Raw genomic sequence first — 5,000 nt, forward strand, 5'->3', positions numbered from 1 at the left:
GAGCGAGAGGGCAGCGTCTGCGGAGAGCCGCAACGGCGGCCTGGTCACCGGCAGAGCCGGCCCGCCGTGAAGCGTCTCCGACGCGCCCTGGGTGCCACCTCGATCGGGAGAGGAAGCGCGGGCCCCACGGCCACGGTCCTGGGACAGCGACGGCCGCGCGCGCTCGCCGCCGCCCCGGGCGGGGCGGGCGGCGGAACGCGGGGCTCTGCGTGCGAGCGAGGGGGCAGCGTCTCCGGAGAGCCGCAACGGCGGCCTGGTCACCGGCAGAGCCGGCCCGCCGTGAAGCGTCTCCGACGCGCCCAGGAACACCTCTGCAGGCGCTGCCTGCGGGTCTGGGTCGACTGAAGGGGGGGAGCGGGAGGTGCCGCCGGCCACCCGCTCCGCGCATCGATTCCCTTGAGCGAGGTCGACGGGACCGAGGGAAAGCCGCGGCAGGCTCGACTCCCCCGGTCTTCCAGCGTTCGAGTGCCGGCCACCGGTACCGGTCTTTGCCCTGCGCCCCGGGGAACCGCTTACCCCGGGGGAGGAGAAGGCCGAAGAAGACTAAGAGGCACCGCGCCTCACCCGTGCCATCCCCGGGTAACGGGGGCCGGGAAAAGCCGCTCAAGGCTCGACGCCCGCGGCCACTTGCCTTCGGCTGCCGGCCGCAGGGACCGGCCGCCCTTTTCTTCCCGCTTGCGCGGGCTCCAGCTTAGGGCTGGAGAAGTTTGGAAGGGCGAGGCGCCGCCACCTCGCCCGTACGAGTGCAGACCTTCCCAGCGAGCCCTCCTGCTACCAGGACTCGCGCCAGCAAAAAAGAGGACGAGGCGCCGCCGCCCCGCCTGCACCATCACCGGGCCCTCGGGGGCCGGGGCAAGCCGCGGCCGACTCGAGACCCCCCGGCTGTCTGCATTCGGCTGCCGGTGTTTCTGCCCGCTTCGCGGGCTCCAGCTTAAGGCCGGAGAAAAAGGACAAGGCGCCGCCACCTTGCCCGTCTCCATCACACGGCCCTCGGCAGCCGGCGGCAGCCCTGGTGGGCTGGGCACTCGCGGGCACCTCTGCCCCGGAACGGTGCCAGCACCCGCCTTTGCCATCATCGGGCCCCCCGGGGCCGAGGGAGGCTCGGCTCCCCCGGCCTTCCAGCGTTCGAGTGCCGGCGACCGCCACCGGCCGCCGGTCTTTGCCCTGCCCCGCGGGGAACCGCTTCTCCCGGGGGAAACGAGGACGAGGCGCCGCCGCCTCGCCTGCACGCCGCAGTCCCGTCACCGGGCCCGCCTGACACCACCAGCTGCCCGCGGAGGGCTCGCACCGGTGAAAACGGGACGCCGCCGCCCCGCCTGCGCCGTCAGTTGGGCCCTCGGGGGGCCGGGGGGGGAAGCCGCGGCAGGCTCGGCACCCCCCGGCCGTCTGCGTTCGGCTGGCCGGGAGCCGGCCGCCGCTCTCTCCGCCCGCTTCGCGGGCTCCAGCTTAAGGCTGGCACAAAGGGACGAGGTGCCGCCAACCTCGGTCGTCCCACCAACCGGGCCCTCTGGAGCCGGGAGTAAGCCGCGGCAGGCTCGACGCCCCCCGGCCGTCTGCCTCCGGCAGTGACCTTCACCATCACTGGGCCCCGGCTGGGTGCGTTCGAGTCTTTGCCCTGCCCTGCGGGATCCGGCCTTATGCCTCGTGCCGGTCGGCAACGGCCGCCGGAGCCGGCCGCCGGCTCCGGCTCTCCGCAGCTCCCGACCCCTCGGACACGCTGGGCTGGCTTGTCGGGCAAGCGCTGGGAGATGGCCGGACCGAAGAGACTGGAAGCTGGGCCGGACCACCGAGGGAACCGCCACGACGGCCGCCGAGCACCCCACTTTGCTGGCAGAACCGCGGGCCTTGCAGCCGCTGACGAGCGCTGCTCTGGAGACGAGTCACGGCTCGCTCCTATAGTACGGACCGGCACGTCCCCGCCGCCGGCAAGCTCCAAGAGCGGCGCCTCTGCGCACCGGGGAGGCGCGCCAACCACGCCGACTTTTACGATGACGTAACTGGAGGCAGCGAAAAACAGCGACCCCTTCGGCAGCTCCGACGAAGCAGCGGGGACAACACGTCTACCCCTCGGCCCCGGCAAGGCGACCAAGTCCCGCCGGAGCCGGGTAGACTTGGCCGCCCTTATCGCCGGACGCTACGCAACCAACAACCCGCGGTCGCCGGGTACCGCAGGCGGCCCCACGGGCTCCGAAAAGGGGTAGACCTGACGGCCGCCGCCGAGCCCGGAGCCGGGTAGACCTGACGGCCGCCGCCGGCCCCGGAGCCGGGTAGACCTGACGGCCGCCGGCGGCCCCGGAGCCGGGTAGACCTGACGGCCGCCGGCGGCCCCGGAGCCGGGTAGACCTGACGGCCGCCGGCGGCCCCGGAGCCGGGTAGACCTGACGGCCGCCGGCGGCCCCGGAGCCGGGTAGAGCTGACGGCCGCCGGCGGCCCCGGAGCCGGGTAGACCTGACGGCCGCCGCCGGCCCCGGAGCCGGGTAGACCTGACGGCCGCCGCCGGCCCCGGAGCCGGGTAGACCTGACGGCCGCCGGCGGCCCCGGAGCCGGGTAGACCTGACGGCCGCCGCCGGCCCCGGAGCCGGGTAGACCTGACGGCCGCCGGCGGCCCCGGAGCCGGGTAGACCTGACGGCCGCCGGCGGCCCCGGAGCCGGGTAGACCTGACGGCCGCCGCCGGCCCCGGAGCCGGGTAGACCTGACGGCCGCCGCCGGCCCCGGAGCCGGGTAGACCTGACGGCCGCCGCCGGCCCCGGAGCCGGGTAGACCTGACGGCCGCCGCCGGCCCCGGAGCCGGGTAGACCTGACGGCCGCCGGCGGCCCCGGAGCCGGGTAGAGCTGACGGCCGCCGCCGGCCCCGGAGCCGGGTAGAGCTGACGGCCGCCGCCGGCCCCGGAGCCGGGTAGAGCTGACGGCCGCCGGCGGCCCCGGAGCCGGGTAGACCTGACGGCCGCCGGCGGCCCCGGAGCCGGGTAGACCTGACGGCCGCCGGCGGCCCCGGAGCCGGGTAGACCTGACGGCCGCCGGCGGCCCCGGAGCCGGGTAGAGCTGACGGCCGCCGCCGGCCCCGGAGCCGGGTAGACCTGACGGCCGCCGGCGGCCCCGGAGCCGGGTAGACCTGACGGCCGCCGGCGGCCCCGGAGCCGGGTAGACCTGACGGCCGCCGGCGGCCCCGGAGCCGGGTAGACCTGACGGCCGCCGGCGGCCCCGGAGCCGGGTAGACCTGACGGCCGCCGGCGGCCCCGGAGCCGGGTAGACCTGACGGCCGCCGCCGGCCCCGGAGCCGGGTAGACCTGACGGCCGCCGGCGGCCCCGGAGCCGGGTAGACCTGACGGCCGCCGCCGGCCCCGGAGCCGGGTAGACCTGACGGCCGCCGGCGGCCCCGGAGCCGGGTAGAGCTGACGGCCGCCGCCGGCCCCGGAGCCGGGTAGACCTGACGGCCGCCGGCGGCCCCGGAGCCGGGTAGAGCTGACGGCCGCCGGCGGCCCCGGAGCCGGGTAGACCTGACGGCCGCCGGCGGCCCCGGAGCCGGGTAGACCTGACGGCCGCCGGCGGCCCCGGAGCCGGGTAGACCTGACGGCCGCCGGCGGCCCCGGAGCCGGGTAGACCTGACGGCCGCCGCCGGCCCCGGAGCCGGGTAGACCTGACGGCCGCCGGCGGCCCCGGAGCCGGGTAGAGCTGACGGCCGCCGGCGGCCCCGGAGCCGGGTAGACCTGACGGCCGCCGGCGGCCCCGGAGCCGGGTAGAGCTGACGGCCGCCGGCGGCCCCGGAGCCGGGTAGAGCTGACGGCCGCCGCCGGCCCCGGAGCCGGGTAGACCTGACGGCCGCCGCCGGCCCCGGAGCCGGGTAGACCTGACGGCCGCCGGCGGCCCCGGAGCCGGGTAGACCTGACGGCCGCCGGCGGCCCCGGAGCCGGGTAGACCTGACGGCCGCCGCCGGCCCCGGAGCCGGGTAGACCTGACGGCCGCCGGCGGCCCCGGAGCCGGGTAGACCTGACGGCCGCCGCCGGCCCCGGAGCCGGGTAGACCTGACGGCCGCCGGCGGCCCCGGAGCCGGGTAGACCTGACGGCCGCCGCCGGCCCCGGAGCCGGGTAGACCTGACGGCCGCCGGCGGCCCCGGAGCCGCGTAGACCTGACGGCCGCCGCCGGCCCCGGAGCCGGGTAGACCTGACGGCCGCCGGCGGCCCCGGAGCCGGGTAGACCTGACGGCCGCCGGCGGCCCCGGAGCCGGGTAGACCTGACGGCCGCCGGCGGCCCCGGAGCCGGGTAGACCTGACGGCCGCCGGCGGCCCCGGAGCCGGGTAGACCTGACGGCCGCCGGCGGCCCCGGAGCCGGGTAGACCTGACGGCCGCCGGCGGCCCCGGAGCCGGGTAGACCTGACGGCCGCCGGCGGCCCCGGAGCCGGGTAGACCTGACGGCCCCTCCGTGCTCCGGGTCCGGCTGGACCGGGCTGCCGCCGTCTCCCGTCCGGGGGGTGTGTGGGGAGGTGGGGAACCGGGGGGGTGATTCGAGATTTAAGCGGGTCTGATACAAGGGCCACCCTGTCCCCGTCTTCCTGCCCGCGGTGGGCGATGGGGAGTGGGGGCATGCGTGCGTGTGCGTGCGTGTGGGCGTAATTCCCCCACCCCCCGCCCGTTTCTGGGATTTAAAGGGCTTTTAATGCAGGAGAGCGAGCACTGCGTCACACAAGAGTTATTGTCCGTATCGGTTTCCGTAGGGAAAAAGAAATCAATCAAATTCTGGTAAAATTAATTTTCTTTTAGCACGGCTAGGTGGACGATACCCCCGGAAAAATAAAACGGGGCCGATTGGAGAATCTCGATAACGCTCGACCTGCTTTGTTAAGACGCGTGTACAAATACTCCTCAATCCCCTGCGCACCAAGAACTGACCCCGGGTAAATTAAGGTCAAGGTCAAGTGACTAGCGATTCGGTGACCGACGTTTCTATCCCTCGCTTAGGACCGAGGTATTCGACGACGATGAATGAATTCCTTCGTGCGG

This window comes from Calonectris borealis, unplaced genomic scaffold (assembly GCF_964195595.1).
Source record: "Calonectris borealis unplaced genomic scaffold, bCalBor7.hap1.2 HAP1_SCAFFOLD_228, whole genome shotgun sequence".
Classification (NCBI taxonomy): domain Eukaryota; kingdom Metazoa; phylum Chordata; class Aves; order Procellariiformes; family Procellariidae; genus Calonectris; species Calonectris borealis.